We start from the raw sequence: 12,631 nt of genomic DNA, 5'->3' as shown, positions 1-12,631 counted from the left end.
TTCTGTTCAAGGGTTTTTAATTTTTATTTGGGCTCTTAAGGCGCCCAAAGCAAGATAGAGTTCTGGTGTTTGTGTTTTTATTCCCTGTCTATCTGCTTTCCATTGAGATAACTGCACCTCTATAGATAAGCCTGTTAATCATTTAACAGTATTTTACCTAAATTGTTTTCTCTTTCTTTAAAGCTAAAAGCATAGAAATGAATTATCATCCCAAGTACATTGCAAAATGGAAAATATAATTATCATGAAACCCAAGATCATTATTAAACCTCAAAATGCATCTGTAAGTTTCTAAGTAGGTTTTCAGAGGACTTTTTTTTTAAGAGCCAAATTTACAGACTTGGGTCTTACCTCTGCTTGGCTGAGATAAGGAACTTGAAAAATCTATTTTTAAAAAGAGGTACAGGAATATGTTATCTTTAAAATAAATTTATTTTTCTTAATTTCATGTGTGTATATAATGTATTCTGGTCATGCTCAAGCCTCCTCCATCACTTATCATATTTTCCCCGCTAGGCCCTCCTCCTACCACCAAGTCCCCATTCTAGTTCCATGACTTTTTCTTTTGTTTTTGTTTACTTTGTTTTGTTTTGCTTTCTGACCCACTGGGATTAACCAAGGCCACTATGTAGGCATGGGTGCCAAGCTATTTGCTGGAGTATGAGTAACTCACCAGTGGCTATATCATTACTGAAGATAATGACTTCTTCATCACAAGTTTTGACTCCCATTAGTTCTACCAGGCAGATCAAAGCCCTATTATCACTCCTCTGTCTACGACTAAAGGTTTATGGGCTCAGTCGGGTGAGGGCCATAGTCATGCCATCACAGCTTTCCATGAAGACAGCATTTCATGGGCTTCCTCTCCACTCTCTTCTCGTGTTATTTAGGGAAGGGAATTTTATGGGTGTCCCATTTAAGGCTGAATATCCACCAATCGCTTGTTCTCAGGATGTTGACCAGCCATAGCCTCTGAATTAGCTTCCGTTTGCTACAAAGAGAAGCATCTTTGATCAAGGCTGAGAGCTAGCATCACTAGTCTAGATGTATAAAACATAAATGTTTACGAGGCAGTTTGGCAATTTAGCCTGGCAAGTTGGTAGCATAGCATGCCTGGTCCAACGCTAGGAAAGACCATTGCTGACTCTCAGCCCTCACAGGCTTCATTTTATTTCATTTGCTCTTACCCTTATCTGTCTTTACACATTTTCCCAACTTTCCACTTTAATCTTTATCCTGTGTGACCCATTGTAGAGACTACCCTACCTTCTAACCTTGACTATTTGAAAACTTGCCTATCCTCAAAAATTGAGATCAAATGCTAGTTTTTTAATTTTCTTTTCATATCTACCAGTAGTTACTACTTTCTCCTTTGAATTTTATGCCTGTTTTTGAAAATAGAAAGACAGCATAATTTGGTGGAGAAAAGTGTTAACTAGAAGTCCAGAGACCTGCTATTCCTTTAAAGAGGCTCCAGTGGAGCTTGGCTAAGCCAGTTGACAGCAGGCATTTCCTGGCACTCGGTTGTAAGATAGACTTACGACATGAACAATGTCTACTCACCCCAGATAGGCGCCCAATGATAGACCAAAGTACAGATACCACCAAACTCCAACTCAAGAACCAACGAGTTTTATTGGGATTACTTTCAGGACTACAGATGAGAGGTTACTACAGGTGTGAACTAGACTCAAAGACAGCTGCTCCACGATAGCCCACCCCGCATGGGTGACAGCTCACAAAGCGGAACCAGAAGCACACTGCACAACCTCAACTGGCTGGAGAGTGCCCTTTCCAGGTTGGTCTTTTAGTTGCTCTGAGTCTCCTTCAGGCAGCTCAACTGGTCTTTTTTTTTTTTTTTTTTTTTTTTCCTTCTAGGAAGCTTGGTTGGTCTACTTTGAGGTGTCTTGGCTGCTGTCTGCCTATTCCAGGAGGCTGGGCTTGACTCAGAGCTGCAGCATGTCTGGTCTGAGTGATGTGTAGTCTTCACTCATATACTCTTGAGGCGGGATGGGCTTAGTAAATTTGACCAGTTCCCGAGTCTTCCCCAAACTATTTTGTGTTGTTTACTTTCTGTTTTAATGAGGCTTCCCGACACTGTGGAGGGTCTCACCTTCCCCCAGAACATCCTGTTGTTTCACCTCCTTGGAAACATCTTGTCCTAAAATATCCTGTTACTTTGCTTTTATCCCATGACTAAGAAAGCTTCCCTGCAAGATGGAAGACTAATCTCTGAGAGAAGAAACTGCCACACAACATACTTATAATTAGGGATTTCCAGCATCTCACTTACTAGTTGTTTGTATAGGCCAAGTTGTTTAAACTGCTTCAGATTAATTCCTCTGAAATGTCTCTGATAACAGAGCCTAACTCAATGTGAATGAGGATCAGATGAATTAATTAATACAGGTTAAAAAAAATAGGTTACTGTGACTGACTGTAATTAAGATCAGTAAATGTTAGCTATTTTGATTAGCTCCAATCTTCCTTTATTTCTGCCTTTCTCCCTCCCCATCTCTGTCTATTTTTCCTTATGGTGCTGGGAATCGAACTTAACGCCTTACACATGCTAGGCAAATACTCCACTATTTAGCTATATTCTCAATCCAAGCTCTACTGATTCTATGCATGTGTATTGCCCATAGCTCAAACATACCCTCTGTGAAATCCTCTGGACAACACAGGAATCTATCTTATTCAGCATACTTTACCAAATTTCATGTCCTTCATTCAAGTGATTTCATAAGAACGTAGAGACAAATATGAAAAATGATAAAAACAGCATTGCTCAATGCTCTTGGGTGGGCATGCATGTAGTCTTAATGACATGGTAGATTTTTACAATTTGAGTTCTGATGATTGACTTTCTGAATCTATTTCTACTATCTGTGTAGTGTACTGCCAGATGTTACATGTGGTAAACAACTGCTTTACCCATTTTACTTTCTATCTTTACAATGTAACTACTTAAATGTATGTGTTTATTTGTTTATTCATTTATTTATTTACTAAGGGCTGGAGAGAGATCACTCAGTGCTTGCTACTCTTGCAGAGGACCTGATCTCAATTCCCAGAACCCATGTGGTGGCTCACAACTGTAACTGTAGTTGCAGGGGCTCTGCTGACATCTTCTGACCTCTATAGGAAACAGGCATGCATGAGATACACATTCATACAGGTAATAATCATACACACAAAAATAAATAAATATTTTAAAAGGTGCCTAACATGAATTTTCAATTTAATTTTAATTACCTTATAAAGTAGTAGTTTTGTGCATAGTTTTGATTGCCCCTCCCCTTGCTCTTCTCTCTCATATCCCTGCCCTCTACCCCTGCTTATAGCAATCCACTTTCGTATCACACGTGAAGAGACTCTAGCCAGCCCAAGCATGGCAAACATGGCTCTGGCAGGCTTGCCCTTGTCCCACATCCTCTCTGCCTGGCTAAAAACCATTAGATTACATTCCTAAAGCTAGCCACCAAGGTCTGTTCCCTTATTTAGCCACTCCCTCCTCCTGAGGCTGACAATCAGGGCCCAGCTATCAAAGTATTGAAGTCCAGCAATCAAAAGCCCCCTTTGGTTCACTCAATTAACATGCCCAATTAAAATTAAACACCTCATAATATCATGGGGTTTCCCCCTTTACCCGTATAAACTGCCATTTTATTTGGTCCATGTCTGTCTCCTCTCTATCCAGAGGCAGTCATTTGTGCCCCTCCAGGACAAACCCCTTCCCTGTCCCTTGTTCCCTTCCCCTTCTTCCTCTTCCCCTGTCTCTACCTTTGTCCCTTATCCCTGCCCTCTGTCCCCCTGGGATAGACAAATCTCCTTTGTGCTGATAACTTGGTCTTAGGGGATCCTGAACCAACTCCTAGGTCCCCTACAACATGTGTTTTAATATTCTCTTTACCCTTCTACTTTTAAAACTCTTTTCCCAACTCTCACAGGCCCCTTTTCTAGCTCCCTGGCCTCTACACAAACTAACTACTAGGTAATACATGAATACAGGTTAGAAGTTAGGGTCCATGTGTAAGATGGAACATGTGATATTTGTTTTTTTGTAAGCCTTAGTTACATCACGTAATACAGTGTATTTCAATTATAGCTAATTCCAGAAATTTTTATAACTTCATTCCTGTTTATGACTGAATAAAATTCTATTGTTTACATGTACCACATTTTTATTATACATTCACCTGTTGATATACTTCTAGACTGATGCCATTTGCTTTCTATAGTGAATAGAACTACAATAAATGTTAATGCAAATGTAGCATTTTTAAAATCAAAGTGAAAACTTCAAAGATATTGATTAGGATTTCTCTTATTGTTTTCAACATCTTTACTTATAGAAATAGAGACTGAATGATTGAAATGTTCTATAACACACCAGAATGTAAGGGTACTTTAAATATTATGCAATATTTGAAGCATCTAAAGGATTAAAATGTTTCTATCTAAGCTTTATTTTGATTTAACTATGATATCAGTATTTATTTAAATATTCATGATAGGTAAAAGGAAATTTTTTAAAAAGCTACAAAATTCCCACCAGCAAAATGTTTCGTGTGTTCTAAATCTAACAGCATTTTATTAATGATCATTGAATAAATATGCCATGCTCTACACAAAAGAACTTTGCATCCATGATAGTTGCTTACACATTAACTTTTAAAAAAGAAAGTCTTGCATATTCATTGAAATGAGGTATAAAGTAAGAATAAGGCAGGATTTAAGATGTAAGTATACATAATTTCACCTGGGTAAAGAAGCCAACAAAGTTTCAGATTTAAATTTTCAGAAAATGGAGTGACATTTGCAAAATCCTATTTGAGTTTAATTGAGTAAGAAAAAAGAATAGGAAGTACCAGTTTTAGCGATATTTCCATTATGACTTCACCATTCAATCTGAGCATTTCCTACCATATTTCTTACTTTGGCTCAGTTTTGGAGAGTAGATCTTTCCTTCCTGTAAAGCAGATTCTTCACAGCATCATGATTGCTGTCATGTATCCAGCAGAGAGGTTGTCCACATGACTAAAGCTTCTTTGACATCTGGCCACCTTGAAAATACCTCTGTTGGCCATAGCACACACATATTTCTGCTATGATTTGTGATCCATCCAGGCTCCCAAATCACCACACAGACTTCTTAATAATTATGAAAGCTTGGCCAATAGCTTAGGTTTGTTTCTACCCAGATCTATAACTTAAATTAACCAATTTCTTTAAATTTACTTCTATTATGTAGCTCAATTACCTTTACTTTGTAAAGCCCATGCTTCTGGCTCTGCATCCCTGGTATCTCCTTGCAACCCTGCCCTTCTTCTTCCCAGCATCCTCTGTGCCTGGAAATCCTGCCTACCTATTGGCCAGTCAGCTCTTTTTTAAACCAAAATGAGTAACACATCTTTACAGTATACAAAAACATTATTCCTCAACAGAAAGTCTACTATAAGACTGGGTTATCTAATCCCAAGTGGTAAACCCTAAACATCTATACATGCAAGTAACACCAAATGGACTCAGCAGGTTGTGTGTGTGTGTGTGTGTGTGTGTGTGTGTGTGTGTGTGCGCACATGCATTCATCTATGAACAATAATGAAGAAAATGTCATGAATGTGAGAAAGAGTGGTAGGGATGCACAGGAGGAGTTGGAAGAGGATCTGAGTAGGCTGTAAACAATATAAATACAGTAGTCATGTGTGAAATTCGCGAAAAAATAAAATAAGCCAAGCAATGGTGGCACACACCTTTGATTCCAGAATTCAGTTAGCAGCAACCAGCAGATCTCTGATTTCAAGGCTAGCCTGGTCTACAGAGCAAGTTCTAGGAACATAGCCAGGCCTATGGAGAGAAACCATGACTCAAAAAAACAAAACAAAATCACAACCAGCTTTAAACAAATAAACAATAAAATAAATATGAAACAAAGTAAAGCTTAATACATCCACCAGAGTGCCTTGGATTGCTAAAAGCTTTCATCTTTTCAGAACGTAGTCTCTATTAGTTTTCATCCTTGGCTTACTCACAAAGACAGCCTTCACAAACTGCCCACATTTGGCTGGCTTAACGATCACTTATTAGTGAGCTTTGAACATGTTAGTGGGTGGTGGGCTAATACTCTAACACTCATTATGTGCTGCGTGGCAGTGGTGGAAGCATTGATTGGGTTGAAACGCTCTTCTAAGAAGCAAAATTTTCCAAAGGATGGTATTTTCCACTCAAAAGCTAATTTTATTTTTATTTTGATAGGATTACTTTAATTTATACCTTTTCACAGGATTATTCCTTCAACACGAACTTGCCAAATTTGGGTTCCTTTGGCTCCAGCACTTAGATTTGTACTTTCCAATTGGTGTGCATTCCCCAGTCTCTCTGCACAAATTCATGCTGCTTCTTGCTCATTAAATTGTTCTTGCCTAAGTACTTCTTGATCGATCCTGTCATCATTTGTCCTTTTCTTCCCTGGTATTGATGCTAACTACCAGGTAATTTCCTGAGTCTCCTCTTCGACACGTTTTGTAGATTCAAAATAGCTGCTGTTATAATTATATTTTTAACTCTTTGTTCAGCCTGTGTATCACTGCCAATTTTCTGCTGGTCTACAACTTGAGTATCTGTAAGGTAAAAAGAAAAATATTATTCATAAAACTCATAAAAGTGTGAGGTCTTGTGTGGCAAATCATTTATCCATGTACAGCTTTTCATCACAGGCCATTTGCATGACTTTGGCAGGAGCTCCTCTGGACTTGGTGTTTAGAGCTAGCCTTAGTAACAGAGCAAGACCCATATCAAAACATGTGGGAAAGCCAGGTGTGGTGGGACCTGCCTTTACTCCCAGCACTTAGAGACAGAAGCAGGTGGACCTCAGTAAGTCTGAGGACAGGCTAATCTACATAATGAGTCCCAAGCCGGCTGCACAGCAAGAACTTGTAGATAGATAAATAGATGGATAGATGGATAGATAGATAGATAGATAGATAGATAGATAGATAGATAGATAGATAGATAGATAGATAGATGACAGACAGATAGATGGGAAATGTTTCTCCTGGAAATATTCTTAAATGACATCAGAACCTACACTACTGTTAAACCATAAAGACATAAAAGATGTCTAAAACAAACTCAACTGGCATCAGAAGTCCCTCAGAGAAAGATAGTACAGACAAGTGTGATACCAAAGTATATACTGGCATGTGTCAGCTGACTTTGCATCAAGGATTCATACTAGAAACCATGTGAACCTGAGGGTAATGAATGATTGAAGCATTTGCTGCATGAATGAAGATTATGGATGGCTGCACCCACCTCTTAGCAAGTATGAGAGTGATTAGGAAGTGAGAACACATTTCAATGTAAAGATGCTAAGGTGTGACTCAGTCACACTGTGCTTGCCAAGAACATGTAGGACCTGTTATTTCATACTAGAAAGTTCTTACAGACAATCTGGATTTTCAATATTTATGCTCATAAATCACTTTTTGTTTTTTGTTTCTTTATTAAGAAAATTTTTATTCATTTTATATACCAACCACAGATCCCCTCTCATCCCTCCTCCCACTCTTCCTCAGCCTTTCCCCCCAACCCACCCCCCATACTCTCCTCCAAAAAGACAAGACCTCCCATGGGGAGTCAGCAAAGCCTGATACATTCAGTTGAAGCAGGTACAAGGCCCTCCCCTTACATCAAGGCTGTGCAAGGTGTCCCACCATAGGTAATGGGCTCCAAAAAGCCAGCTCATGCACCATGGATGGATCCTGATCCTACTGCCAGGAATCCCTTAAACAGGCCAACCTACACAACTCTCTCTTATGCAGAGGACCTAGCCAGTACTATGCAGGCTCCACAGTTGTTGGTCTAAAGTTCATGCGCTCCTACTAGCTTGGTTTGGTTGTCTCTGTAGGTTTCCCCATCCTGATCTTGATACTGCTTGCTCATACAATCTCTCTTCCCTCTCTTCGACTGAACTCCTTGAGCTTGGCCTGGTGCTTCACTGTGGATCTCTGCATCTGCTTCCATCAGTTACTGGACAAAGGCTCTATGATGACAATTAGGGTATTCACCAATCTGATTACCAGGGTAGGCCAGCTCAGGCACCCTCTCCATTGCTAGTAGTCTAAGCTGGGGTAATACTTACAGATTCTCTAGCACCAGGTTTCTTTCTATCCCCATGATGTCTCCCTCTATCAGGATATCTCTTTTAGTGCTCTCCCACTCAGTGCCTGTTCCAGGTCAACCATCTTGTTCCCTTATGTTCTCATCCCCCTTCCCCTCCCCTTTCTTGCCCCCTCACCCCCAGTTTACTTAGAAGATCTCATCTATTTCCCCTTCTCAGGATGATCTATGCATCCCTCTTAGGGTCCCCCTTGTTACCTAGCTTCTCTGGAGCCATGGATTGTGGTCTGGTTATCCTTTGTTTTACATCTAGTATCCACTTATGAGTGAGTACATATCATGTTTGTCTTTCTGAGTCTGGGTTACTTCACTCAGGATGATATTTTCTAGTTCTATCCATTTGCCTGCAAATTTCATGGTATCATTGTTTTTTACTGTTGAGTAGTACTCCATTATGTATAGTACCACATTTTCTTTATCCATTCTTCAATTAAGGGGCATCTAGGTTGTTTCCAGGTTCTGGCTATTATGAATAGTGCTGCTATGAACATAGTTGAGCATGTGTACTTGGGGTATGATTGAGCATTCCTTGGCTGTATGCCCAAGAGTGGTATCATTGGGTCTTGAGCTAGATTGATTCTCAGTTTTCTGAGAAACCACCATACTGATTTCCAAAGTGGCTGTACAAGTTTGCACTCCCACCAACAGTGGATGAGTGTTCCCTTTTCTCTATATTCAAATATTCAACTATATGCTAACAAATAAACACAATGATATTCCCAATCAGAAATATTATTCATATAAAATATACATTTTATTGTGAGATTAACACTCAACATTTATCTGCAAAGATATTTATATGCACTGAAACATACTAAAATGAAAACCAAATTTAATGGTAAAAAGTTAAGTATTAGTAGGCAAACATGTCTTTTTTGATAAACCACCCAATTTTTCTTGAATAAAAATATAAAAATCATATTATTAAAAGTGATTGATTAATTTTGCAAATGAAGTACCCTTTCTTCACAGTAATTGTTCAGAAGAAAAATATTATCTCTTTGAATATTTTTTAGATTTATTTTCACAAATTTTAAACATTTTTTACTAATTTTATTTTTAAATTATTGCTTATTGCTCTGATATATACATATGCCAATTTGTGGACTTTAGTCACCAAAAGACAGGACTAATCAATTAATCAAAACAACTTCATACCAACTATAATAATTTTAGTTAGTCATGACAGCACTGATATTTCATAGACTCTAAATGGAAAAACTTCAAAATTGTGCTGAGGCTATAGCTCCGTGGTAGAGTGCCTGCTTAGCATTTACAAGGCTTGGGATTTGATCCCCAGCACCACAACCATCACCACCAAAACACAATTCAGGTAGGCAAGAAAATTAGGAATGTATGCCACTGTGCTTAGTAATAGAGAAATCGAGACTAGCTCAGAGATGAGTTAGGCCAGAATTTACTCTGACAACAGCAAGTTGGGGGAAGGCCCTAGTAACGAAAGAAACAGGACTTGAGCCATGCTTTGAAGGTTAGGATACCCCAGACAAAGGTCGTTACACATGCAGGTGCCACTGGGTACGAAATGGTGCCTTTGCCAGTGTGGCGGAATGAGAACCCTAAGGAGTCTTTCCTTGATACTGACAACTTTTTATGAGCTAGAATCCCTAAAGAGCAAAATATTTTGGTCTTATTTGCTGCTCTACTCAAAGTTTGGCACATTGTACATGTTCAGTAGGTACTATTTGAAAGAATGAATAGATTGTGAAAGGATAGAGTCTAGTGTCTGGACCATGTCCCATGGAAAATTAGAATCACCAAATGACTGTTCAGGGTCCTGTGACATCATTTGTTGGGTAGGAAGATGAAAGCTTATTCTGGAAGAAGTAGAGGACAAAGCCTCAAATATAAAGTGACTTCTGGCAGAGTTAGGTTACATGATGTTTGTTTGTTTGTTTGTTTGTTTGTTGAGACAGAGTCTCACTGTGTAGTTCTGGCTGTCATGGAATGAACTATGTGAAACAGGTTGGCCTTAAACTCCCAGAGATCCACCTGTCTCTGCCTTCCAAGAGTTGAAATTAAAGGTGTGTGCCATCACACCTTTGATCACATTAGATATTCCTAAGGGAGTGTGGAAGACTGAGAGTAATGGTTATGTGGATGGCGGGAGCTGAGACATAGTAGAAGGGGTTTGTTGATTGGTTGGATGGAAGGATGAAAAGGAAGCACAAAGGAAGACATTTGTTCCTTTAGTGGTACAGTGGGTGGCTGTGCTATTTCTAGAGATTAAGAATGCAAATAAGGAACAAGTTTTAGAGAAGGAAGGAGTTTAATTTTGGACCTGCTAAGCTTATTTTATTGGAGAAAATCCAAAAGTAAGCAGAAGCTGAGCTAGGATAAGGATCTCAGGGAAATGGCTGTCATCAAGAATATGTCTGAGGCCTGTATTAGTTATTTTTCTCATTGCTGTGTCAAAATACCTAACAAGAAAATATGTAAGGGCAAAAGGTTTATTTTGGCTTGCAGTGCGAGGGCATACATTTCATCGTGGCAGGGAAGGTGTGATAACATGGTCACAGGAGAGGTGGGCCAACTGGTTGTCGTGTGTCTTCAGTGAGGAAACAGAGCAGTGAGGGATGCTGCTCAGCTCACTTTCTCTTGTTTATTCAGTCTGGGATCCTACCCCAGAGAATGGTGCCACCCACATTTAAGTTGAGTCTTTCCACTTCAATTAATCTTTGATTATTGCCTTACAGATGTGCCCAGGGGCTTACTCCTTCTGCGATATTAGAGCCCCTCAAGTTGACAATCACTATCAACCATCTCAAAGGCTCTATCAGGGAATGGGGTTGGAGGATAAAATTAGATGAAGAGGTGCAGGTGGACCTTTAAGGAGCACGCATATCTAAGGAATGGGCAGAGGCAGAGAAACCAACACAGGATGAAACTAACACTGACTGGAATAATAGCAGTAAGATAACATCTGTGCTTCACACATCTTATTTGATCCTCACAGCAGCAAAGGAGAACCATCAGAGAAGTTGAAAATGTTCTAGAAGATTCATCTTACAACTTGGCTATATCACCAGGTAAAGAGCTCTCCTTGGTTCTTGTTTTTTCTAAGGGAATTCAATCAGAGACATAAGCAACTTAACAGAAATTTAGTTAGCCAAGCAAAAGTTAAAGAGAGGTTGCTACAGACTGGCCTGAATGGGAGGTGGTGTTGTTAGCCCATTGGACGCAGCATTGTAGATTTTAAAGATGTTGTGATGAACAGTTATGAGCTGGGAAACACATGTGTAGGGTAAACTAACTCTACTTTCTAAACCATAGTAAGCCATATCTCCCTTTTAGTGCATTTCATCCTATGATGCTCCTGAAAGGTGCACAAAAAGGATCACAACTACAATGCAAATGCTGTTACAAAGAATCCAGGGTGTTTGGGGATGAATATCTTTGGTGGGTATGCATGTGTAAGCAACTAGGGAGTCCCAAGGACTTTTGATACAGAGGAGAGAACCTGTCTGTAGTTTCAGGGACATTTAACCAGAAAGGGCACTCTGGCACACCTACCAAGACATGGCTGCAGGTTCCCTGGCTCCTTCTCATCTAATCCTGCCACCCAGTCTACCAGGCATTAATTATATTTGATCTCATGCCTACCCTGTCATTATGGTGACTATTCAACTCTGCCACCATTGACAAGAAAAGAGCAGTGACTGTGTTTTGGCCACATTTTATTTGAATTCATATAGTTTTATCTGTCATAAAATAGTATTCTTTGGATTTTTAAAAATGATTTATTAATATGTAAGGTCCTGGGCCATATGAAATCAGGAAGAAGGTTGTAGACTATTTCTTTGTTTAAAGAGAAATGTTTAGGTTCCAGTGAAAATTCATGAGTCCTAAAAATTATCAATTACATCTTGACCCAGCAAAAATGATTTGTGAGGAATAAAGGAACACAAACACTTCTGAAATAAGTTAAGGAATAATCAAGAGGCTGCTAAAATAATAATATGCCTTTTCTTATATTTGAGAGGAAAAAAATTTAGGTAATAATTTAAGGAAAAGACATTACCCCAAGACAGTTTTGTTCATTTGGGGATAAAGGGCTTTGGTGTGTGTGTGTGTGTGTGTGTGTGTGTGTGTGTGTGTGTGTGTGTGTGTGTGTGTGTGTTCTTTTAAATAAGTAGAGGACTTGTGTGGAAGAGAAATAGGCATGATGGTGTGGAAAGCAGAAGTGTGTCAGCTTCTGTGTATAGCAGATTGCCTTACTTCCTATTTATCCTTTGAGGTTCGGGTGAAGCCGCTTTATTCTTTCTCATGGCCCCTAATGTAAATGCTTCTAAGGAAGATTCTAAGATGGCTGAGAGGAATTCATTTCCATTCTAAAATAATCTTGTCTTACAGAAGAGTTCAATTGAAAATTTCATTACAGCCCTTAGCTCCATCAATTTGTTTAGGTAATTCCTACTTAAGGGCACAT

The sequence above is a fragment of the Peromyscus maniculatus genome, chromosome 5 (genome assembly GCF_049852395.1).
Source record: "Peromyscus maniculatus bairdii isolate BWxNUB_F1_BW_parent chromosome 5, HU_Pman_BW_mat_3.1, whole genome shotgun sequence".
NCBI classification, from domain to species: domain Eukaryota; kingdom Metazoa; phylum Chordata; class Mammalia; order Rodentia; family Cricetidae; genus Peromyscus; species Peromyscus maniculatus.
The sequence above is the reverse complement of the archived record's forward strand: the minus strand, read 5'-3'. Positions refer to the sequence as shown.